This window comes from Convolutriloba macropyga, chromosome 8 (genome assembly GCF_964194025.1).
Source record: "Convolutriloba macropyga chromosome 8, txConMacr16.3, whole genome shotgun sequence".
In the NCBI taxonomy this organism is placed as follows: Eukaryota; Metazoa; Xenacoelomorpha; order Acoela; family Convolutidae; genus Convolutriloba; species Convolutriloba macropyga.
This window is the reverse complement of record NC_134475.1, coordinates 4,809,592-4,837,182: the sequence shown is the minus strand read 5'-3', so window position 1 is coordinate 4,837,182 and position 27,591 is coordinate 4,809,592. Positions and strand designations below refer to the sequence as shown.

General features: G+C 33.4%; 2 protein-coding genes across 3 annotated transcripts in view; one reads left to right on the top strand and one right to left on the bottom strand.

Moving 5' to 3' along the window:
- Window positions 1–25,814, bottom strand: part of LOC142344406 (dynamin-like GTPase OPA1, mitochondrial) — a 50,884-nt gene extending 25,070 nt beyond the window's left edge. Inside the window, exon 1 of the mRNA XM_075396021.1 lies at window positions 25,794–25,814. The gene's annotated coding sequence lies outside the window, so the exon portion shown is untranslated. The remainder of the gene's footprint in view (window positions 1–25,793) is intronic.
- The window catches only part of LOC142344405 (uncharacterized), a 45,203-nt gene continuing 20,959 nt past the window's right edge, over window positions 3,348–27,591 (top strand). Inside the window, exon 1 of one of the 2 annotated variants that reach the window (XM_075396020.1) lies at window positions 3,348–3,429. The gene's annotated coding sequence lies outside the window, so the exon portion shown is untranslated. Of the gene's footprint in view, window positions 3,430–27,065; window positions 27,277–27,591 lie in introns of those variants that run through there. The other variant, XM_075396019.1, reaches the window with a different exon arrangement.

The following is a 27,591-nucleotide window of genomic DNA, read 5'->3' as shown; positions in this document are numbered from 1 at the left end:
AAAAACCGGTGTCGAAGCCAGTAAGGTCATAACAAATTTAAAAAAAAAGATTTCGGGACACCAATCCCCTTTTATTCCCCTGACACCCATAATGTCATATTTGACCCGTAATTAACTAACGAGATTAGGTAACAAAAAGAAACAAAAAGAACAAAATTGCGAAATTAAAAAGTTTTTGTTTAAAATTTTGGAAAACGATTGTTTTCAAACTCATGAAAGCCATCAGCTATCTACTAATATCATAATATCGGTTCTTCTATTCTTCCATGAAAAGCCAATGAAAGCTATCACTATACAGGAAATTTCATACGACCGAAACGACAAAGTATAAATGACAGTTAGAGACAAAATTAAAAAATTCAATTGATTTCTTCAAGAAAGAGGGGTCGAGGCCGTTAAAACGATGATGTATATCTTTCAGGATTTTAATATGTTCAATTGTGCCTTATTCTTAATGCTAATAAGGTGACATGAGAACTGTCAATAATGTGATAATGTGACAAAATTAGAAAACGCGAAAACCTGGCAAATATCAAAACAAATAAAAATCTGAAATCTTTTAGTATCAAAGCCAGAAAACAATAGTTTCAGGCTTAAAACTGCAACCCAAAATAAATGTTAAATCAGTAGAAAGAAGAAGCAGTCTTTCTTTGACGACACTAAGCTGGAAGTTGAACAAATTAAGAAAAAAAAATAGAGGTAAAGTTAATTAAGCCATTATTCATTGAAAAGTCATTTTTTTAAAAAAAAAAGAAACGACCATAAACTTTCAATTAAAAAACTAAATGCATTAGTTTGGAGCTGCTTAGCAAGCGAATTGGTTGGACCTATCACTCCTGGGCTTTGATTTGATATGTTCTGTTCTTTATTATTAAAAAAAGTCTTTTTTTTTAAAAAAAAGACCGACTGATTACAACCCGATTTTTTTTTGGATTTTAACAGTCCAAGAATGGTCCAAAACTAGCCCTGCTAATACTTATTGTCCGTTAGGAACAATTGATTTTTCAAATGTTGTAGATGTAGATAATTTGTTAGTTGAAAACTCAAAATAAATTCTGCATTTTTGATAATCAATGAGTAAAGTTAGCAAAAAACGGCAAAGTTTTAACTGCAGTGCACTCTCAGCGGACTCTGAAGTAGAAATAGCCCCCCTCTGAGTCCACAAAGATTTTATGAGGGTTGTTTGGGGTAGTACTGTCGGCAAATTTAATCAAAGTGGACTAAAGTAGCTTATTTCGTGCTGTTTTTGTTGAAAAAGGCTAAATTTTGAAATGTTTATCCAGATTTTTTGACCAAAAAAAATTAAATCAAAACAATCAACAATGCTTGTTCGTCTTCAAAATTAAAATCAACGACACTATTCTTAAAAATTATAACAAATTTTAGCAAAATTGACGAAAATTTAGGCAAAAATTCCGGTAAATGTGAATAAAAACAACGTGAATTCACTCTTCTTTTCTCAGAAGTTTAAACCTCGATAACTCCCTGTAGAAAACGAAAATTAAAAAAATCTTTTTTATTCCATATTCTACGCTGGACGAGCTTTCTAATGATACCAGTCTCAACTCTCTACGATGAATATATCGAGCGGCAAAAATTCACGGAACAAAAAAAAACCCATTTGAGTATATAGTTCCTCCCCCCTCAAGAGGGTCGGAACAATAATTGCATTGCTTGAACAAAAAAAAACCCGAGTACAAGTTCCTTACCACAAAACTAGCACGCGTTGGGTAAGTTAAATCTGGGCTGGAAAATTGACCGAGAATATAATGATAAACAATAACACTTTCAATGTTGTTCGTGGTACGCTTAATAAGAAAATATAAAGATCTTAGTAGAGGGTAGATGCGAAGAAAAAGAGGGAGTTATTGACAATAGAAACTACTCAATTCATTTCCCATTCCTCCTTCGTCTGAGATTGGAACAACAAAAACAACAACAGCAGCCTTCACAATTCAATATGATCATCGCATATGAGAAAAGTTCGATCGTGAATTGGGAATAATTACCTAAGTAGGACCACGCTGCCTTATCCCATCAGCTGCTTCATTCATAATTGATGGCTGTAAACACAGATTCTCCGCAAAGTCCGCCTACACAATCGCCATCAACTCAATTCCATTTCCTACTAAGAATTACTCCTCTTTACATCCACACAATTCGCCAAATCAAACAAAAAGCGGGACCAAATGAAACTCAACCACTAAGTAGAAAAAGGGGGCTTATTTCCAACCAACCTAACACGCTCATATATACACTACACTTAACAAATTCAGTCAAAATCTGATAACATAATTATTCCGATAAATAGGCGCAATAATATTACAATTGACAAAAGTAGCCTGAAAACAAGAAAGAATTGCTAACTACCCATGATCACAAAAATCAATTCATGGGATTGTCAATTTGCGAGACAAAAAATTCTTATGATAAAAATAATGTAAACAATAACAGCCTTCCGCAAAATTCGGAAAATTAGTCCTTTTATCACCTGCGCGACTAATCATAGTATCCGTTTTAATAGTGTAATTACAATTTTTATTGATGTTTCGTCAAACTTGAGAGTAGGCGAAATTCCATTACACTGATAAGCAAAGATTCTCTGATTAAATGGGTTTTTTATCGATAATCAAAGCTGTGAGAAACTACAAAAACTACATTACTTAGCCACATTAACACAAAACGTACCAGCAAAATGCAGGTTATTTTTTACTCCAGAATTCCATTTAGTTTTTGGTAAAAAAATTGATTTATGTCAGTCATTCATTTCTAGAGTACAAATAGACGATAAATTTGGACGATAAAAACTTGTGCAATAATTTGTTACAGCAAAATTTCTTCAGCGATTAAATTTTTATTTAAAGCAAAATCATGCACATAAAAGCAAAGTAACAATGATTTCGACTCTATCATTTACTGATAAAATTACTGATTTAAATTTACTGATTTTAATCGATTTACTCTGCGACAATTAGGATTATTCATTATGCTGTGACATTTGCAAATCCTATCAGTCAAAGTTCAGGATTACTTTTGACTGATTTTCTTCAATTTGAATGCCCTCCGAGGATTAGCGAACCCTGGCAACCTATTCAATAATTTACAACTGACCGAAAAGTTGTTTTTGTTCATGCGATTAAACACTTCACGCACACAAGGCAGGCGCCGATCTAAATAACTTGAACAGATTACAAAACATTTCTGCCTTGAATGATTATTTTCATTGCGTACTTTGGTATTTTATCGTCCCTTGAACTGCACATATTTCCGATAAGTTTGCGATTAAATTAAATTTGTTGATCTTTCTACCACCCAAACTAGTCAAAATTTTGTTCGATAAGCAGGAACATTATCTTGTCTCGCATCTAGATCCAAGTTTGAACAATTAGTTGCCCGCTATCTTTGCAGACCTCCCACACAGCAATCAAGGTAGGTCATCGTAATTTGAAGATTATTAACTTCTAGATTCTTTCAGCGGGACAAAGCTACAATATCATTTTTGGTCCTGGTTACAACTAGTCTAGCATGCATCAATGGTTCACTTAAAGGCGTTGATACACTAAATTTCCAGAACAAAGAAAACATCATAGAATTAAAAATGCGGCAACTGAATGGGGAGGGGTTTCCAGCCAAACACAAGTCAGGTTCTAGCACATCTAAGCGGGAGGTATGGTTGGTTGGTACCATAAAGCGGTGCGGAGGGGGAGGAGGTGGGGGGGGGGGGGGTGGTGCTATGATGCGAAAGAGCCCAATCTAAGCAGCATATAAAACATTCCGAGTAACTTCTGATTCTCATCATACTACTTGAGAGATACATTCACGGCCTGACCTTCGTACAATTCCGTGAACAAGGAACTGACTAATTTGGTCATTGTGTTCACTTCCCGAGGAACTAAGAGGCTAAAAGCAAAAGACAATTCCCCAATTTTTCCATCAACCTTCAGCTCACACAATTCGAAGTGTTCACATGTTCTCAGCGTCTGTAAAATAGGAGTAAAGCTAACGCTTCAGAAAATAGCTATTGATAAAACACCTCCCCGACACACAAACAAAACAAACAAATAAACAAACAAAAAACCCACCCTTTCCTCTTTTCCCCTGTCCTAGATTGCTTCACTGGTAAAGCACTTGGTTTCAAATTAGATTAACTAAATTATCTAAAATTGAAAAGTATATAATTGACATCAAAATAAATTATCCGCTAGTGTTACGCAGATTTTAGTATTTCTCATGCAAATTTAATGAGCAATGTTCTAAGACAGCAAGACATTTCTCTTGATGTTGATCTCTGTTCCATTTGTATATTTCTTTGCTTCATTGATCTACCTGCGTGCGCATAACTGAAGTTCTTTGATTTTACATCTTTCATTGTCAAATTTTTAATTAGACTAAGGAAAACAACCCCCGCTTCTTACGAAAAACATTGTTGTAAAGACCTCGAAACGTTTTTCCTCTAACAGAAAAGAACTGACACTACAAAGCCGCCCATAAAAGGCAAATTTAAACCTTTATTTCACAAACTGAATCAGCAGTTTTCAAAAGGTGTAGCAAAGTGTCAAAGTCAATGCATAAAGAATGGAAAAAACAATAAATCTTTAAATCTTTATCTTTTTCTCAACATTTTAACTAAGCAGAAAGCAACAATGTGCCTACGTGAATTACCTCTCAGAGTCCGCATTAAATTGAACTTATAAATTCTCAAAAAAAACGAGAAGGCTCACCGAATACTGCCCATATCACAGAAAGCTCCAACAATCATCTTAGATCATGTTGGAAAAATCAGCGGACACATTAGCAACAAACGTCAATAAATCCATATTGCAAGAAACAAAAAAATCAAATTCTGTGAAAATAGTGCTCTACAATTCCTATTGTAAGGGAAACAAAAATGAGTAAAGAAAGTCAGAAAGATTTTTAAATTAATGTTACCATTCCTGATATTCAGACAAGATTATTTTTGAACGCAATTGAAAACATTTTTTTATTTTGGACAATTTAATAACCTTATGTTCAGTAGACTCAAATGAATGGTTTCATCGAAATGAAAATTTTATTTTCGTGGCCAATTTTTTCTGGACTATTTATATTAAACACTTAATTTCTTTTTTAAACAAGCACCCAAACTTCTAAACACAATGAGAGAGAAAACTTTAATGCAATCGCATATTTTTGTCAACAAATCATGGGAAAATAAACAGAAAAGAGATTGAAACAAATAAATTGCAGTTTTCTCAGATTGTTTTTTTTATAGAAGTAAACAAATATTTTTCTATTAACTTTTATGACTTGGCTCTTTATATTCCTTCCAGGCCTGCAGATCATTTAATAAGCATTTTTTAAATTGAAAAGATACGAATGAAAGTGGGAAAACTGCATTCTTCGCCGAATCCGTTATCTCTTGAGTACTTTAATTTCTTTCTAACTGTACCTCTGCAATTGATTACTTTCTCGACGGCATAATTTGCTTTTTTAACCGTTTTGTTGGATGTTCATTGGAGGTAAAATTGTCCAACTCACAGAAAATGTTTCCGCAACACAACCAAGTTATTGAAGTATCTGTATTCCATAAAAATATTCGAGTCTATATCTATGCAAAAAAAATAACTTTGACCATCAAGAAAAGGATTGAGCAAAAAAATAGCCCCCATTGTCCAGAAAATGAAAATCTCGCTAAAATTTCAAAAAACAATTCGATTTGAGGAAAACTTTCCACGGACCTCAATGCTCAATGGTATGATTAAATGTAACACAGAACTAGTGCAGCAGAATTCACTCAACTCAAAACACAAAACCGTTCTGAAGAAAGGAACAAAAGATTGAAGAGTATAAACTTGTGAGATTTTAGGAGATTATATCACTCAGTTTTCGGAAGACACTTTCTCGATTCACTGATACCAATTAACAGCCCTTATAGCAAGCTAAGGTCGCGAGGAGATACCAGCACATCAATTGAATAAACAATAATTACACTTAAAACAGAACGAACCTGCAATTCTCTTTGAATTCCTTTTTCATGGAAACCTTTTAGAATATCCCTTAATTGAATTGAATTTAAATCCATAAAATATAATGCGATTTTTATGAATTCTAACACCTTGATTTTTACAAATATATTTTTCACGATTCGTGAAAAACAATTACAACGAAGAAGAGGAAACCGCAATTTCTCTTTGAAATCCTTGTTATTTTTGAACTTCCTATAGCAAAAAATCAAATGAAATTTTCATTTAGCAATACATATGTAAAGATACATACGTAAAGATGTTTCGTCGCAGAGAAATAAATTTTAAAAAAATGCACCCAAAATTTTGAGTTTCGGACACCTTTTTTAAATAGAGATCATAGACGGGAACAAAACTGCTTGTAAATGCAAAAATAAACAATGGAACATTAAATTTTCCGTTTGTGGCAGGTGAAAATTAACGAGAAGCACATCGTAAATTTAAAGGAATTCTAACAATTTGGGGTGACCGACTCACAGCCTATTCTGCTTGGCTTCTCTTCTTTAAAAAAGACTCGGCAAACACTGAGTTTTCCTCTTCTTTAGACTAAATCAACCAGAAATAAGCAAAAATGCCATACACAGATGCTACTGTGACACATAAACAAACTTTGATTGTTCGTTTGTTAGGGATGAATTTTTGGGTAATAACTTTTTGCGACTGAACAAACTTAAAACAGCTATGCATTGTTGTTCTCGCAAGTCGGCTAAGAAGGATTCGAACAGTAAAAGCTCAAAATTTTGCGACGGATACACAAAAATAGGAAATGGTGAGCAAACGTCTATAGCATTGGCAACAATAATCGGCTACTGAATTTTCATTTCTGTTCCATTCCTGCTCACTGTTGTCATGAACAGAGCCGTTTATTATTAAATTTAGAAATCGCAAAGTTCTAATCTCCATGGTTTTCTTTCAAATGTTTTAAGTTCGACTGATTTTTCTTTTTTGATTTAAACCAAACACTGCCAATTACAAATTCAAAAAACAAAAAAAAGGTTTAAAAAAAGGGAATAATAAAGGATTCAGAACAGATGATGCTAATTCCTTACCATTAACTGAAAAATGCAATGAAATTTATTTTGTAATTCTCCGTCGTTTTTTTTTGCAAATCATAGTTTTTCTGCTTAGGCCATTGTCGCCACAATTCATTTCTCAACAAAACATAGTGCCCTCAAAACAATGTATGGAAAAAGTGTGGCATTGTAGCAGCAAAATCCGAGCAAATACGAAATCGGAATATTATATTGCCCGAATATAAATTTCGGCCGATTATAAATTTAATAATAACTTATTATCCGTTTTCTCAGAAAATTGTTTTTGAATTAGTTGGATTATAACCACCAGACGGCCATAATTTCAGTAAATGAATTTGTGGGTTACGAAATGGAGACAGAAACAAATGCACAACTCAATTGATGGAGACACCGGCATCACAAGAAAACTATTACCATTACATTTTGTAAAAAATATGTTTCAAAAAGCAGGCAGGTGCTTACTACATGCATCTAATTATCCCGACGTTTTATTGATTAAAATCTTTTTTAAAAACTTGCATTGAGTCCTTTTTGACCTTGAAAATGTTTGAAGTTACATTAGATAACCTCCACATGATGTTAATTACAGATCGCAAAATCATCTCATAGAAATAAAACATAATACTTATTTCGTCTAAAACTCACTGCTAAGGAGAAAAAATCGCTCGACAGATCCTGAATCACAACCCATAAAATTGAAAAAAATGACTTGCTTGACAACCTTTTTTTATAGCAAACACAGTCTGAAAACTTCAACGCATCATATGACACTAGATGGGCGAAAAACAACCGGGGAAAACTGAAAATTCTTTTTTAGTATGAAAAGTATTATTAAATTAATCAAATTCAATCACATAATCTTGCCATGGTTTAATGCGCGTTGCAACAAAAATCAAAGACAGGCTATGTTGAAAGACATTGAGCATGGAAATGTACATTTGGCAAAAATCGTAGTGTCTTTGAAAATTAGTCGCGTCAAATATGATAGAACACGTAATCATATATCAAAACCTTTACGAAATCATACACATAAATGTTTGAAAGCAATAAACTTTGTTTCGATGCACTAACCGACAAAACTGAAATCAAGATTCAGAAAATCAGTAAATATGTTCCGAGTAAAAAGCAAGCGGAACTTGTAATTGGCAAGTAGGTGACAAATTGCTAAATAGACCGAAAAAATAGTTATGAAACTCACATACACATTAGTTGTAAAGACAAAACACTATCATCAGAAATCATTGTAAATACTAACTTAAGCCTCCTCACAAACCCAATTAGACCTGGCAGCAATTAGCTCAAAAAGTAATAATACAAGAACAAGAGGTACAGCTCCAAACTCAGAACTTTTATGAGCACAGTGTCAAAGCCAAAAAACATTAGCTATTGATTAAAAACCTGAACATGGGTAACTGAACCCTAGGATAAGAGAGAATAAAAGAAAGATGAGCAAAACTAAAATAATCATATATAATTTTTACGAAAACACATTGCTAAGTTAAAAAATCTAGTAGCGACCCATTGATCAAGAGCAACAAAGGCAGAAACGCATCAGTAGAACACATTTAACGACTTATCTAAAATTAACGAGCAAATCAAGAGCAGAATTTGCATATCAGATTAAACTGCCGCACGTATAAAAAAATCTCTCTAAAAACCGCACAATTGTTTAAATACCAATATGTTGTCTGAATTCAAAAAAAGTTTGAAAGTTTTACGCTTTAGAACTACTCAATTTGGAGTTCCGTTTACTGTTATAGCGTGATTAAAATCACATCTCAAATTTAGTCTTATTGCCATCACAAAGCTGAAAAAAAATAAGACCTTAAAAAGACCAACTTCTACATAATCAAAACACTTTGGATTGCAGACAACCATGATGAGATTAAACATAGCTCGCATGAGACGCTACTTTAGGTGACTAATTTTACCAAAAATTAACATAAAAACTGAAATCGATTGAAAATGACGCTGAAAATGAAGAAAATTAGCTAAAAATATAAATTAGCTAAAAATAGTAAATGCTCAACCAAATATCTTTGCTAGATAGTACAGGTACAATTAGTTCTGGTTATAGTTTTCAAAGATCGTATGGGCACGTTTTACGGTGTGCTGTCGAAGATTTTTGCAGTTTCAGCTAAAATAACTGATTTGGCGCAGGTTTTTAAGAAAGTGAATTTCCAATATTTGACTTTTCTGGCCAGTTTTCGGGATTAATTTTTATCACTATTGGAACGCCAATAATCGTCTTTAAAAGTCTGAGCATTTCACCAACAATTTTTCGGGGACCTGGAAGCTTTTAGTTAGAGAGTTGACCCTTATTTGACAAATTGCATTGCTTAAAAATTAGCAAAAATCAATTCACTTCCCGAATTTGCTACCTTAGAAAGCACAATGTTTTAAAAGTGAGAAAAACCGATGGTAGAGTTGAGGCATTACGCATGTGTTCATATAGACAAAAAATGTTAATGGCAACATACTTGGCAACATACCATTGCACCACTACACGAAATTATAGCCCCGTCTCATCATGACGGCTTAAATGCCAACTGAGCTTGAAGGGGGGGCACGGGAGGAAGAGAGGGGCTATAATCGGAAAATCCATTATTTTGACAGAAAATAGGAATGTGAAAATTGACAACTGAAAATCAAGCATGATGAGACACGACCGCAGTTTTATCTAAACATAAATTGGTACTGACTCATGATATTCAGTTGCCCAAATTAAATCAAAATTCATTAACAACTTGATTTTTCCCCTTTTCATTAATACCCTTTATTATGTACACCAGACAATGAAAGAAAAACAATACATGACAAAAGCGTGTCATGTTTAACATCGAGTAGTCTTGAGAAGGAAACAAAAGACAACCTTCAGTTTGGGACCAACTCTCATCATATTTTGATTGGTACTCCTCAATTCAATTCAATTTGATGCATTGCGTCATTGGGTCCAATTAAGACCTGCTTTTATCAGTGCTTGTCTTACTAAAGTGGTCTGCAGACCGAGATAAGGAGCTAGACTACTGTCAATTAAGGTCGCCACAAAATTTAAATGAGACAATTTTCCCAAATATTTTCCACGTGAAATTATATATCTACAAAATGTAATAGAAAATTATCATTTAACAATTTCAAAAGCTTTAGCAGTTCAAGAGCGAAGCTATTTTTAAAATAGGACTCAAAGATTTGTTAGTGAAACTTGGCCCTGCAATATTAACTATTCTATCCCTGTGAAGAATTAATGACAAAAAATCTATAGCGCATATCTCGGTCACCAAACAATCATAGAAAGTCATCTTTTTAAAAATCATACCGAACGCATTGATAAAACAGAAGTTGAGCAGTTTCGACACACCTCTTGACAAAATTATAATTTAGACAGACAAAATTTTGATAATTTTGACAGACATCTTTCAGAGAAAAAAACAAGCTTTCCAAAGATAAATGTTGTTAAACAACAAACAAGTCCTAGAAGCCAGAAAGTAAAAAGTTGAAAACTCTGATTCCTTGTCCGATTTCTTTCAAAAAACAGTTGCTTTTTCTTCCCACAACTAATCTTGAGAACAAAACTTGTTAAGTAAATGTTCCTCCATGACTAGAACGATATAATCCTAAGAATATACTACAATAAATACGGGTTTAAAAAGCTCTTTGTTTTCACCGAAAGTCTTAGACCTTAAATGGTCAACATGTTTGTGTACGTACCTTATGAAATGATGCATAAAATTCTATACAAGACCGTTTACTGTTCTGTTCATTTTATCCACTCTATTATATATTGTAGGAGGATAAAAGATTATGCTCTTTGATATGAGAGTGCTAACGCGATCCCCGATGAAGAGACAAACTATTACAAATTTCAGGTTTTTTAGAGTCTCATATGCAACGCTTAGGCAAAAGATTTCGGAAATGCTCCCATTTCAGGAAGCAAAACTGAAGATATGCTGTGAAATATTAAATGAGCAACAATATTCTTTTTTAAACAAATTATTCAAACAAACAAAATCTGTATCTGGTTGCCAATTTATACCAAGAGCAAAATAAGATGTTATTTCTCGTTTAAAAAAGAAAAAAACCTTTTCATTTTTTGTTTTAAAGGAATAAAAAACCAGTTCGAAACTTCGCAGCAGATGTTAGTAATGTACATGATTAGAAGCGGTCGACCGCGTGAGAGGAAAAAATTAAGTGGGCTGAAAACGTTAACAAGAAGTTCACTGGATTGTCGAAATTCAGCACTTTATTCCTCAACTTGTCAAAATAGGAACAAAATAGCGATAGTATATCATCCCACCAGATTATTTTTCCAGCATTTTCTACAAAACTTTCCGTAAAAATTGTTTACACCTCAACAATATTCTTCAAAGGTTCAAAAACTTTCAAAAAAATTTCAAAGAAAGCAAATTTTGGACCCATTGCTGAATCTGGTATCATTGACTATGAGAAAGAAAGAATCAGTAAGCAACGAGAAATTGCATCTAAGCTCCGACACTACACACAGCAGAAAAACTCTAAGAATACTATATTACTAATGTTGCTCCTATTTTGCAGTATGCAGTATGGTGCTTTGGTTTATTGCTGATACAAAAGAAAGCAATTAAGATTATTCACTTTATAAAAAAAGCGATCATTGCAACGAATTGTTTGCGAAGAATTCAATCTAAACAGTTTATGAACTACACATATACAAGCTTTTCAAAGTTATTCTGAAAGCTATAAACATGTCAACACTCACAAAATATTAGCAATAATCTTTTTGCTTCTAAACAACTCTGCGTAAGAGTAACCAGAGGTTCCAATCTGAAATTGTTAGAAGAGCCCTTTTGCAGACGAAAGATCGATAAAAATTAGGTGCAAAACTTCATAACAGATTGGGAAAATCGAGTTATTTCATCAGACTTGGATTTGTCTTCTGAAAAGAAAACAACCAAGTTTTAGTCACCAAGAAAAACTACTATTTAGTAAGAAATTGTGAACAAACAATGTTTATATTCGAATAAAATCGGTCATCATAGATACTTGAAAATCAAAAATTGACTTCGATTGCAGAAGTGAATTTTTACTGGTCTAAGCATTCTTCGCTGTCTTAATTTGTCCGGAAATCCGTATCGTTAATTACACTCCAATTGTCTGTTAGTTCAATATGCACTGACTTTTAACATAACTGATGTTCGGAATATAATCCATTATTTACGTTGGAATTATTGCCAATTTGAAATTAGGGGCAGATTGAAATAGATCCGAATTTGATCCGAAAGACCTCATGATCTGTCATCGCTTATTGTTGATTTGTATCACAACAACAAAATTAATCCCTTCCTTCTTTTTTTTTCTTTCGTAGTTCTGCTCATTTTGAAAAAAAAACATTACCTACTCTCTCCGCATCAGAGGTGATGATAGAACGGCAATTATAGCATGAGCAAACTACGTTAGTACATATTGAACCTCACAAGTATTATCTTTTCAATATTCCGCATAAACTTTGAGCTTTGAAACAGCTGTTTTAACATTTTTTGAAAATCGTACACTGAATTTTAACTGATGTTGTTGATACAATTGGGGTTTTTCATACTTCTTGAGATAAGAAAATCTTGTTCTTATACAAAGACAATTTCGGAAGGTTCCTGATTTTCCGATTTTAACTGGATTTTCCTTCGACTCAATTGCCTCTGAAACCATTTACACTCATGAAAAGTTTTTGAATTAGAACCCCGCATTTTACCAAATAAAATGACAATATTTGCAAACAGTTTCACAAAAACTGAAGCTCTTTCATTTATCTAAAACATTTTTCACTGTCTATGCAAGCGTGAAATCCTGTCCTTGAAGCAAAGCAACACCCCTACGAAAACATAACTACCCTTATGACATATTTTCGGGTAATTGGTTGGGACATGGGTCTTTGGGGGTGCTTGAAGCCCTCACTAAGCTGGGTTTACAATGGGAGGGACTAACTCACAAACTGGTTTTTATAGTAGCGCGTTGTCAACTAATCAAGTCTAGGACTGTTTTTTTTAAAAATAACTTACGGGCTTTTTATTACAGCAACAAGCACGGTTTATATTATAATCAGAGGAGAACTGGCGTGGAGATTTAAAACAACTCAACCTGTAACTCATTTTGCAATGACCTTTCCTTTTTGAAATTTTGACTTGAGATTTTGCGCATTTTAAGTTCGCCCAGCTTACTCTCGTTCCAAAAGTGGGCTGGTAAAATTAAGCCCAGAAGCTTTTAAAAATTAAGTGAGCGGAGAAAGTCGCGCCTTGAATTATAAATACCTGGGCAAATAAATTGGATGGAAAAGGGGGAAAATTTCCCAACCCCAAATATAACACTACATACACCAACCAATTTCCCAAAGTGGTCAAGAGAATCTCCCAGCGGGCGTGAAATCCTAGCAGACTTACAGAATAAGTAGAGACGATGTAAAGAAAAGAAAACCAAGACACGGTTACTAATTCTATTTTTGTTTAATTTGACGTCACTTTGAAGATAAAGCAGAGAGTAAATTCGTCGAAATTGACAGGCTACAGCCTTCAAAGAGATTTATTGGCTTAGTGTTAGCAACACACGGACAAAAAATCAATCTTTCGACAAAAATCTCTAGCGGTTAAAAGCGCGTTCAATATAATTACCACATAAAAAAGTGTCCCTAACTGAACTATATCTACAGGAAACAGTTTTGTACAGCAATTCATTCAAATTAACTGTTAGCCTAACAGTTCACTAAATGTTACCCTAGAAAACCCAGATAACCAAAAGACAACGCACCGAGCGCGAGCACACATACCATTCGCTCTCACAACATTGACTGGCATCCTTTATAAATGAAGGAAATGACTTATAATGGATCAAAACTTAGTGTTGAAAGGAAATCCCTTGAAAAACAGTGCACTTCCGGATTGTCTTTACTAAGGGTTGATAATAATTGTTTCAAAAAATCTTCTGTATTAATTTAACCTAAAGATAGCCTTAATTATAAAACACGGTATTTTGAGAACGAAATACACTTTGCGCATTCAAAAGTAATAAAAAATATTGCAATTTTCCATTCAAAACAACAAAAAGGTACTGATGACTTCGAAATGGTTGAACAATAAAATTTGCGCGAGTCTGCGAGTCAAAGAAACTAAAACAGGGATAGAAAAAATGAAACCAAGTCATTTAGGGTAGCCTGCTAGTAATTTCTACAAATTTTTTAGCATTCGGTTAATATAAATAACTATAGGCTCAAGAAATCAAGAAAGAGATATTTGAAAGTGCAAAAATCCCAAAAAAATGAACACAACGATTTCCCAATCAAAAAGATAATGTCAATTACAAGGTGTCACCTTACGATAAACGTAATGATAACATTATATTTAGATGGATCTTAGTAAGCTCAGATCACAAAGTTATTAACTAGAAACACCTGCAACCGTATTGAAAAGTTCTCTTTGCGAAGATGTTTAAGGTTTCAAAAACTGGCTCAATGAAAATTATGCAAATCACCACTTTTTGTATTGAGAAATAACAACGAAAATCAAACTCAACACGCACAAATTTGAATTATCCGTTTTCTGTACGATAATTGTATTTAATGTCCTCGATAAGTGTAGTTAACTGCTTCAAGCAATAAATTGAAAAATTAATCAAAAATGTTTTAAACACAATTTTGTGAGGAGAAAACAGTTACAATTAAGATTTACATATGAAGTGCAGCCACCATCTGCCTTTCCAATATTTATTAAATTTAATCTATTTCTTACGAATTGAATTGATAGGTTGCCTTATCAAAAAAAAACATTATGATGTTGGCAAATTCATTGTTCGTAACTCCAAATTATCATACATTGCTGATTAAAACATACAGAATCAAGAACGCTTTCCAACCAACCACCTGAACACTTCTTTCTAAGAGAACTACAGTAAGATCAAAAGAAAGTAAAAACAGCTCATCGACTCCAGCTTATAATCAAGATAAACGTAGAGCATCAAACTAAAGCAACAAAAAATTACGACGATCATTTTTTGCTGTAATCTCTACTGAGCTCCAAGAGGTTGCGGTAACTTAGGTTCACTTGTACTGCTCCAACCCCCCTTAGTCACAAATTCTGATATATTCTATAGCAAAGAAGACAGCCAGCGCTCACAAAAATTGGAGCAAATAAAATATTAAAGTTAAATAAAGAATGAGGAGCGATGAGGTAGTAGAATCATCGGAAGTAGATTATTAATTTAAATTTTCAAATTTAGGAAAAATTTTTAAATTGAGAATTAATTTAAAATTTTAAAATTTATAAGCTTTTGTTTATTAAAGCAGAACTTTTGATTTTTGTTCCGACCCACTTGTGGGGGCGAGGAATTATATACTCAAATGGGTTCTTTTTGTTCAGTCAATTTTGGCCACTCGATATATTGATCGTAGAGAATTGAGACTGGTATCATTAGACAGCCCGACCAGCGTAAAATATGGAATCTAAGATTTTTTAATTGCGTTTTTTACAGGGAGTTATCGATGTTTATAAATCTGAATAGTGGACAAAATCCGTTGCTTTCATTCTCATTTAGCGTATTTTTGACAAAAATTGCCAAAATTTGATAAAATTTTTAACGACAATGTTACTGGTTTTATTTTTAAGGATAGAGGAGGCTTGCCGATTGCGTTTATCCGAGTTTTTTGGTTAATACTTTTGCCTAAACTTCTGAATTTCAGACTTTTAAATCAATAATGGCTCCAGAAACGCTTTTGTCTCCGGTTTTAAAAGTTCACATATGCCAGGAGTAGAGACCTAAATTATGCTGTCATAATCTCTGGAAACTCCAATAAAGGCTAGTTGTACTGGTGCTTCCTAAAGGAGTCTAAAGGAAATAAAATTTTGCTGGTTTTTAGAACTTTGCTGGTTTAAATCAATAATTATACAAAATGCATCATTATTCTTTGGTTTAAAGACAAATTTCATATGCTAAATGATCTATTTTGTAAACATATGGAACAGTTATTTTTTTTGTTTCACGCTCAACAAAATCAGGGATAGGTTTGGACTCATCTTGGATTCTTACAGTGAACAATTAATTGGACTTTATTTTGGCTCGCTCTTCTTCAGAATATTTTCGCATTTCTGTTTTTTTAGTGATTACTGACAAGAGTGGTTTCAAATCAAGGGCCAATTAATGACAGATCCCATTTACATCAAAATTAGACCAAAAAATAAACAATGTTTTCAGAGGAAAGCTCGTAGTTTTTAAGGCTGACTGTGTCTTAGTAGTTTCATTGATTTCCTTTCTTTTGCCTTCATTGGTAATTCTTTCTCCAGCCTGCAGACTGCGTTCTATTAATCATAGATCCGATTGGATTCCTTAAGAGCTATAAGTGAATCTATACAGTGCTTTCAGTTAATATCTATTACCTCTTATGACTTTGAATATATTCGTTTCAAGAGAAAGTCAGTGCACTTTTGATTTTTTTATCTCATTTCTGTCAAGATGTAGTTTAGTCTCAATATATACAGGGCAAAACTTATTTCAAGTGAAGGAAAAAAACTCTTTTTATAGTGGTTTGCATTTAGCGAATGAACGCTTGGCCTTCCTACTACGAAATTTCACATAAGTTTCGATTTTTGCATGCTTGACAATATTCGAATTTGATATTAGTTCACTTTTCGAATTATCACAATACAGATAGCTCCAAATGGCAATGAAAGAGTCCACAGAAGAACATTTTCTAGGGATTTCAGAGAATAGCCATAGTTTTAACGGCTGCTAAACCGCACTCTCGCAATACTTCGTAAGTTCTCTTGTTTTTGCTTCTAATTGCTGTTCGTTTTGTTATCGTACGGCATATTTATGTCAATAAGGAATCTTTAAATGACTAATTTTATTTTATGAATAAATTGACTTTTTAGCTAACGCTTTTAGTAACTTTGCATTATTTTTTCAAAAACATTTCATTTTTTATAATTGTTGTCAAAAATGTCTAAATGTGTTCTCATAAGAATGAGTTTTCCATACTGGTCAATATCTGTGGTTCTTTTCAATGTCTGTTCCACAATGACACTTTACAAAAAAAGGTCCAGTACAACTCGAATAAAGCATAAAATTCAAACCTTTAACAAACTAAAAATTTTAGCTAGAACTTTAGCAAACTAAAAAAACAAACAAATTAAAAATTTTAGCTTAATGACTTCAATACTGTGGTTTCGATAAATGGTGTGCGAAGTTTTGAGTTCTGTCCATATTTGTTGTTTATTGTCGTCTCATGATTCGGTCTCACTAATAACAAGCACAACCGGCTTCCAGAGCAGCGTAATTTTAATCTTTTATTGTTCTAAAAATATGGATTTGTTAAATTTCGAAAATATATAAAATATCAGCGGATAATTGAGCTTTGTCAAATTGATCTCATTTCTGTCAATTTTGTAGCTTTGACTCTTCAACGACAGGTCGCATTCTTCCTCTATTGAAAAAAGATCCAATTTTTACAGTGGTTCTTTTTTCAACTAATGGCTTCTTGGCTTTGGTACTACTCATTTTCATAGAAAAAATGTGATTTTTGAATATTTGCCAATTTCTGAGTTGTTTGTTTCCTTGTCCCGTTATCACACAAATGAGTTGGCGCAATTGGCGTTGAAAAAAAGCAAAACTGAAGATATTTAATTTTCTCGTATTGCCTATGATTTTAACGGTTGCGGCACCGCTTTGTTATATTTATTTGTATTTTTTTTCGTTTTCGACGTTGTCTTTGAAGTCATCTGACATACTATGGATAAGGACAGGTCACAATAGCTTCCGATGAGGTCTAAACTAACCTTTTAAACGAGCTGAATCGATACGTATTGGTTTGAATAAATTTGAAACTGGTTGTTTTCAAATATCGAAACGTATTTTTGAACTTTGCCCTTCTTTGTCGGCCTGTTACCGTTTGTCGGCCTGTTGAGTCTCACTGCTGACAGCTCTCATATCTTGCTCTCATATCATTCAATTTTCGTTTCGTTAATAAGTATTTTTTATTTAGACATCGAGTTTTGGACGTAAATCATGTTTGCTATTATTTAATTTTATGTTTGTCTTGTCCAGTACTCTCATTAGTGTCAAGTTTCATCATCCCTAAAACGGGGTTTACACTTAGTTTTCACTTAGCTGTATGTTGAACGATGAGAATTTCTCTCTTCTTCATTTGGTAGACAATTAAATCATAACGTGGATGAGCAGGGTCGGAACATTATGCGCAAAAGCTCATTACCGAACCTCCTTGTATTTTATGCAGATAAACGAGAAAAATAAAAGGATTATTGGCAGGTAGTTTTTTGTTTGAAACGAAACCATGTGACCTAGGAGATGAAATTTTTAATGAATTTCACTGTTTTGGTAGCTTTTCCCGAAATTTGCAGTGAAAACCAAGTTCACATAACCCGTGATGTAAATGATTGAAATGACATTATTCATGTCCTTCTCCGAACAATAATTAGGGGGACAAAAAGCCAGGCCAGCATAGAGTTCCTATCTTCATCACATGAGGTGAGAACTATAATCAAGAGAGACCAATCAACCAATATACAGCTTTTAAGAAGTGATATACTCATTGAAATAACGGACCTTCATGATTATGAATTTTATTCGAAAGAGTAATAATGCGAGGTGTGGGTCTTCAATTATCGTACTTTTATTTCCTTTATCTGAAATACCATCCGGACAAAAAATGCATTTATATGCAGTGAATAGTTAATTTCATGGAGCGTGGGAACAACTATTTTCGAGTGTTAAGAAAGACTTTTTTGCAATCCGTTAAAAAAATAGGCAGGAACGCAAAGTCGTTCTAATTTATATTTTTGAATGAATATTAAATAGGTCAAACTTTTGTTTCTAGAACGCTATGCAGAGACAATTTACTATATTTAAAAGGACTAAGTTGAAAAAGAACGCTTTTAGGGCAAGAAATTGTTACATTGGCTTTTATTATCAGTCAGAACAATACACAGTTCAACATCCATAAAGAATCTATCAATAGATCTTCTTAACAAAGAAAAACGTTTCTTTCGAAAAATCAACTTGAAAAGAATTAATTGTATTTCAACTTGAATAGAAACCGTAGTTAAAACAGAAGATTATTATTATCACCATCAACTTAACAAAGTTACATATGTCAAAATACCTTTCTATACGTGTTAACAAAACGGCTCGCACGCTTTGCAGAAACCCTACCGTCAATAATTCACCCTTAAAAATATCAATGACGTCAAATGCTATCACGCATGCCTTTAAAATACATAAACGTGACAACTAACTTTTGCAGACTAACGCAGCATTAATAGGAATTAAATCGGATAAGTTGCAGACAATTATGGTGAAACAGTGGAGTGGTAAAATTATAGGGGAAGGGCTCCGGGCATAATCATAGCGTGAGAATTAGACGAGGTCAAAAGGGGACAGCGCTTTAAAATCTGTTCATAGATACATGCCTATTTAAAAACTCATTGGAAATTAACTAGTCTCTTCATACAAAAAATTCACAGCATTTTTTATTGATTACATTAACAATTTGTAAAATTAGCTGAACATCGGGTAAAACATCGGACCACCAAACGTAACACCTACCTGTTCAATAATTTTCGAACTTTGTCCATTTTTTGTCATCCTTCATAATTTTGACTCGAATTATTTTTGTTTCTTTTACCTATCAATTTTTGAGAGGAAACTTAATCATTTTGGAAAAAAAATTGTATTTCAAATTTCCATTTTGTCCCTTTTTTATCGCGCCAACTTCCGAATATTGATAACCTAAATCATATTTTCCTTTTGCGCATTCAAATTTGGTTTAAAAAAATAAATGCGATACAATTGTAACTCTCTCGATGTCAGTCTATATTGGTGAATACTATACAGGAGTTAGCGCACAAACCATGACAACACGTAAAGCAAAACAACAGGATCCATTAACTAAGTGCAGGCAACAGGCCGTGATGAAACAACGTCAATATTTAAACTGAAGTGAGTATGATCGAACTGAAATAAACAGGCTCCTAATGGGAAGGCAAATAAGTAAACAAAGCACCAGGGAAAATTCAGTTCAAAGTAGCTCCACCAAAACAGGAGGGGATAGGGCGAGGGGGTGCTGATTAAACTGAAGAGTGAAAATGAACTCAAATTTGTTTTTAAAAATCACTTCAAAATGTAACTATAGAACGACTATTGCAAACGACATCTGATGAGGGCTGGGGGGGGGGGGGGGGGGGTTAAAAACTGTGACTAGAGAAAATAAATGGTACATGTGTATTTAACACAGGAGTGAAAAAAGAGGAGTCCTGCCTTTATAAATATATTTATGAACAAAAAATTACAGCTTTTTTATTTCACTTTTTAGAAGTACAATACTGTTAAGCACAAGAGGAAAAAACTGTTAAAAAACAGTTATTTCTATCCCATCAACTACAAAATGCTGGATATACGGGTCATGAAATGTGATTAGGATTTAAACAAGGTTTATTGATTATGATTTAAACACAATGTTCCGACACCACTCTTTCACATTTTGACAAAATTGTCTACCAAATGAAGGAAAGATAGAAAATTTTGGAAAATTCAAATATTAATCGATAATAATTGGTGCGTCAATTGAATAACTCGCTTTGAACTCTAATCATTAAAGGAATTAGAGGGCCGACGATAGCTCCCATAAGCAAGACTAAGAAAAAAGACAAAACAAAATAAGAAAGATGATTAATTACGAACAAAATTCAATGTCTATCTATTCAATGTCTATCTATCTATTAAAAAATGATAAAACTAAAAATAGCATAAAAACTAAATTAAAACAATTTAATAAAACTTTATCGGAAAAGGGACCTGTCTGTATTAAGAAAAATTAAGAGGCCGACAATTTTCGAAAAGAACAAATTTCAAAGACAGGAAAACCATTAGCTATAAAATAAATGCATTAAATAGGTTCGGATCATCTACACCTCCAAAATCTAGAAAAAAGAGTGAGAACTGTCTCTGTCATTTAGCATAAAAGGGCATCGAAAAAACAATTAGATTTTGCTAGCAAACGGTGTCCGAGCAGTTAAAATCATAGCCTCTTCACTAAAAATTATCCAGTTTATTTTAAAAAAACTTAAGCCAATAGCCAAATAAGATGTCAAACAGCCAAACAAAAGCTTTGAAAATTCGTACTTTTAAAGACAAAAAACTATTATTTAGAAAATAAAACCTCAATAAGAACACCATTCTAATTTTTTGAAACGATTGCAAACTCTCTTTGCTGAAATTACGCTGCAAGGTGAGAAAAGCAAGAAAAACTGGCAAAGCTCAAAAATTCGTTAAATTTTTTGAAAACCAACAAACAAAACAAACAAGATTTCAACTAAAAAATAACTAAATTGATTAACTTTTAGCTGCTGTAAAAGCCAATTCGACTTGTCATTATTGAGATTAAGTCAAACGATAACAAAATAACAAATAGAAGCACAATTAAAAATTCGAAAAAACAGTTGAAGCAAATATGCATTTTTCGGTGAAATTACCATAAATATTCATTGACCCTCAATGGAACCTAAATTTGATCTATCAATAATTGATTGTTGAATTGAAGACATTCTGATCTGTAATTAACAACAGAAAAGGCAACTTTAAAAAACAATTTTTCAGTTTTTGATAACAGTTAACTTCAAAGTCACAAAACTATTCGTTATCAACCGACATAAATAAATAGCTTCAATTACTGATCGACACGAAGCCACTGAGACAGGTCATTTTCTAGAATTTCACACGCCTCAAAAAACAGATACAGGCTCCTCTCTCTCTCTCTCTCTCTCTCTCTCTCTCTCTCTCTGTCTCTCTCTTTGCTGATACTAAACTGCAAGGTGACAAAAAAATCAAATGTGGCGAAAATAAAAAAAATCGTTAATTATTCGAAAACAAACAATTTTGAAAAATTCTTAACAACTATAAGCCTTCAACTAAAAAACAATTAAATTGATTAACTTGTAGCTGCCAAACAAACTAAATTTAATTACTGGGATTAAATGAAAAGACAACAAAATAACGAATAAAGGCATATATCAATTTTTCAAAAACAATTTCACGCAAATAATGTTGAATCTAAAAACAAATTGTTAAAAATTTTGGCTGAAATTAAATTATATGATATTTGCTCAGTTTCCCTTATTTGCACGTTAATTGGATCTCTCAGTATTTGATTATTGAAATGAAATCATTGTGATCTTTCATTAAGATAATAAAAACCGCAAAAAAAACAAAAATTAAAAAAAAGGACAGCGTCGCAATACAATCCGAATAATATTCAAAATTCAAAAATCCGCACTTAAACCAAACCTCACTCTGCCTTTGCTCTCCTGGTCCATTAACACATAATTGTTCGAAATTCGAGCAAAATATCGGATTTACAAAAAATTCAATATATCTTTAATAGACCATCAATTTTGGATAATTATCGAGTTATATCAGCACCAAAATATAAGGTATCATCTGAAGGCATAAGATAGTTTCACTTATTGCACCCTCAAAAGTGAATTAGACCTGTGATTAATTGGACTCAACCATGATACTACAGAGAGAACAACAAATACAGGCAAAACAAGAATTCAAACACACGCAATTCAAACTCAAACAAAAAAAAACAAGAAATCAAACATTGCAAAAGAAACGCAAGAATTAAAAAATCCAAAAACTTTTTACCGGCGTCATAAAAGCCGCAAGCTTCACTGAGAAAAATTTTTTTATTCAATGGGTCTCATTAGAACATGCAAGGGATCTCTGATTAATTGAAACCTAAAAAGAAAACAGACTTCTCTGTAACTAGGATGAATGCAGAAATTTTTTGTAAAGGACAGCGAAAACACAATCCGAATCTTTCTCATTGCAAAAATCAACAATGAGAACAAAACTGGACTTGTTATCGGTGTGGGGCTGCTACCTGCCAATTTGGACAAAAGAAGCATCATGGGTGCTATTCTTTATGAAAATGAAAAGATGCTGGATTATGAAAAGTTTAGTCAATTTTCAGCCGAAAAGAGTCAGTTCAATCAATTTTGATTGGTACTTTTATAAAACGACTGAAAATAATTGATTTTGCAAAGACCTCTGTTGCACAGCTTAACGTAAGCTACAAACGTGCTTCTCAGATATCTTTAGAAGTCGAATTTAAATTCTTGAGGCTCTGGATTAATTTTTAACGGCTCTTAAGCATAATTTTGTACTACTTATTTGTTTGCTTTGCAAGAAGTATTTTTAAAAAATTTTCCTGATAATGACATTTTGAACACTTATACAATTCTTTATTTAAAACGTAGAGGACGAAACAACGCAGTTCTACAAATCAGAACAAATGATCACAAATATGATCTAATCCAGATAATTATATAAACTTTCCGAAACATTGTTTCTCATTTTTCCGATTGACCATCTAGATCCATTTCCGATCCATCTAGTATTACTGTAGGTTCTTATAATGACTATGCACGTTACAATAAGGCATTAGAGTACGATTGCAAATGTGTAAACTTTTAAACTCAAATATAGTTTCCACCACCCACATGTTGCGGAACAAAAACCGGCAAAATCAATAGCAAAAACCGGCAGCATAAAAATAAGGCCATATAAGATGACGGCTTAACAGCAGTTGTATTTCCCTTTTTTCCTGTTGCTTTTACAACAGTATTTTAAACTAAGTTTGCAAAAGTTTCCCTCGTACACTATGCAAAAAACTATTAAATTTGATGCTATCAACAACACAAGTCCGCTCTTCTTCCTAACAATTTCTTCGCATGGCTTTGAACCCTAGGGTTTAATTAGCCAAAAGACTAAGTTAAAAATTTTATCTCGGGTGTTCAAGCAGTCCTGTGATAAGCTGTTTTATGTTTCGAAATTCCGACAAAATATTTAGCGTTCCCCAGTGATTCTGGAATTTTTATCGTGCAAGATCTTATAAGATGCTGATCAAAAAATCTTTATCGTGAAAGATCTTATCTGGTCTTACACGATAAAAATCCTGCCCTACGTGAACTTTAATCTTGTAAGATCTGATAAAATACTTATAAGATAAATTGACCTCGTTTGACCTTTATGACAAAATGAACATCATATATCCTAGTGACTAATTGATAGCACCTTCGGCTGGCTAATCACTTTCCCCCAAAAAAGTCTCGAGAAGAAAAATCATGAATAGGTTAATGAGGTAATTCCGTAAGTTGCACCAGTATATTTTTATTCTCGAATATATATTAATATTATATGAATACATTGAAATTTTATTGAAATTGCGCCACCTATATTAAATTCTTCCATACAGTTCCGTCAATTTTTCGCAATACATGAATAATTAATTTGACTCCTTTTAGATCATATCTAAAAAGTGAGCCTTGAGAAAAATAGATAACTCCTTTTCGGCCGCTTTTCAACTTATTCTGACTTATTCTTCCAATTTCTAAGCATTTTTTTGAAGCTCATTCAATACTTCCATTGATTATTTCAGCTTCATTTCTACATTTTAATCCTTTTCCTAGTCTGTTATATAAGAGCTGAAAGCTAATAATGTCTGCAGATCGCGATAGACATTCTCTTTAGCGCAAATGTACCTTATAAAAAGGGAAAATGATAATTTTTCAGCATATTGCATTTGACAGAAGAGAGCGGTGGTGTATTGATAAGACCCGCTGCTTTCGTTCCTTGCAATCCTGACTAGCAAAAGTCATCCGTTTGCTTTTAGAGTTAAGTAGTCGATCATTAGCATTATTACCCGTACTGTCGGCACCGCCTTTCAGACCTCATCCCCATATTTGATACTGCAACGTCTCGTTACTTCTGTTCACAACACTTAGACTGTCTGAGCGTGACAAATTTGAATCTTCACAAGGTGAATTATTAAATGGCATTCTATTGGTTACCTATAGTCTGCAAAAAAAACTGATTCATCGAATTCTAATTGAACCCATTTTTCATAGAAAACCTATCGAGGAGAGAAAACCTCACATGCAGCTGATCACGTCTTTTCACGGCCAAAAATGCCAAAAAAATGTTCAAAAATTTCCGGAAAATAATTACATTAAAATTTTACTATTGCGTCACATTAGCATAGGTTACTCAATGTTTATGTTTTTGCTTTAAAAATTAACAAGATGACACATGAAAACACTTTTTTTGGATCTTTTCAACAATCGCCTCCCCCTATTACGAAATGGGAGGCAATTGTTGAATCAGAATTAAAGCGAGCAATTGATCGACCAATCAGAACTTATCTGAACCACAGGCTTATGCGCAAATATTAGTGTGAGCATTATGTATATAACAGAGTATAGTTTAGAATGGGGGGGGGCAATTCTCTACGGGTACAAAAGAGGAGGCGATTGTTCAAAAGATTCTCTTTTTCTCTTATTGTCAAGGTTTTTTTCTCTTATATAATCATGGTTCTCAATGTTTAGGATTTATAGTTTAGCAGGATGAAAAAAGTCAAAGCGCACATAGATATAGATAGAAACGCGAGGCAGACTAGGGACTGACTGTTCCTCGTGCAATTGTGCTAATTATTACCACACTACAGTGCCGTTTTTATGGGCCTTTCTTGCGATTTATAACAGTTTATTACCCAGCATCATTACTTATAACAAAAGCAAGCCCACGATGGAACCAAACAGGAGCGAAACATTGGGGAGGGAAGTAAGCCGAAAGGACATTTGATCGAAAGCAGTAAAATAGGGAACACCAATTGTAGTGAAAATTGTCTCGTTCAATTGGAATCGTCTGAAATCAATTTCTAATTACTAACCTTAAAATGACATGAGTATATCCATGTCGCAGCGGCTTGTGGGACTTAAAAACTCGAACTTTTAAAAAAAATAAGGTAAAAATTTGAAAGAACAAATTTTTAAGGCGAATTATCACAAAAGAACATTTAAGAACAAACAAGTTTTTTGTCAGTAATAATATTTTATGGTTAGTAAACAAGTAATAATATTCGTGCTGCCTAATTATAATCGGCCACTTTGATTTATACAATTTTTTGAGATTATATCTTTTGAGATTATGACTTTTCATTTTCGATCTAATGTCTTTCGATCTGGTTATATGTGCAAAATAGCATAGCACACTAGAATACCACCATATTGTTGTAGTATCAATACACAGGAGGGGTGCTAAATTCCTGCTTGTTCTCCAACTGCTTAGGAGCAGAACAAAACAAAGAGGGAAAAGACAATATTAAGGACAGCAGTGGAAGCAATGGGGTTTAGATTAGCCTACATTCACTCCAATTCCGCCACATTCTCTCAAGAGCTCAATAAGTCCATACCTGCAGCCGTCTCGTCTCAATCGTCTCAACAAATAGTACTGAAAATTGCCAAAAATTTAACAAATTAGCAAGGTCAACTAGACTATTTTTCAGCTAAACAACCACTACGCAAAATTGGTTAACTTCCGAAAATATAACGGCGGTGACATTTGAGAATTCGCTCTTTTAGACTTATGGGTTAGGTAACGACAGATCGGCCCAAAATAGCAAGCCCAGAATTAATATCGCAATACAACTAATGCGGCCGCTACTTCTAAACAAAGAGGCATGGAATTTACTATAATATTGAGGGGTAGTTACCGTAATTTCTTCAAACCCATTTTCACACTTTCTTCTATTACCATCTTTATACGATAGTTATTGCCACCGCTGCTGTTATTTATCAGCCACTAAGAAAAACGGGGGGCACAATAATCTCAACAAACAAACAGTACCTCTTTTGTCGCTTTCCCCGTATCCCCCCCCCCACCTACCCAGGAACACAGCACACACACTTAAGGCAAATTCCCACAGCTTAAGAGGCCAAGTTATAATATAACTAATCACTAACTTAGTTATAACTACTTCTCAGCGCCTTCATTGTTATCTCTGCATTCCTTTTCACCTATTATCGGGATAACCCAGAACCCAAACAAAGCCCTTACTCTTCTTTTTAATAACAACCACAACAACAGCCATCACCACTTTCATTATAACTACAATCAACGAGTTACTCCATCTCTCATCCCTTTTTTACTCCTCCGTGAAGAAAACGTAAAAATTGCACATCCTATCAAATTCGCCCAGATCAAATAAGTGGGCAGCTCTACCTCAAAGCTGTGAACAGAAAAAGATTAACATTCTGCTTGTGCTATTGCAGTTGTTATTTATTTATTTATTTATTTATTCAAATCAATCTGCCTGGCAATTTTGTGCCCTTGGCTTTAACTCCGGTCACGTGTATTACTTGTCAAACTCAAAGGTAAGAAGCATTCTAAACAAGTCAATACTTCGTAATAGGTCAAAAGTGATTTTTTCTTGCATTCATTAAAAAACAAAATAGGAACAAGAATTTAAAACACTACAAAACTCCTCCTCCAGCTACGTGTACAGTGCTACTATCAATGGAAACAGATATATTGGTCATTTTTCATTAAGTTCCGCGGCAACCAAATTATAAAAAACCCTGCAAAAATACAAAAGTGTCACTAAAATGTGATTTATAATTTCTCAGCCCAATACTGGGAGGTGCTCTGTAATGGGATATAATATAAACTACCAAGGCTGCACGTACACA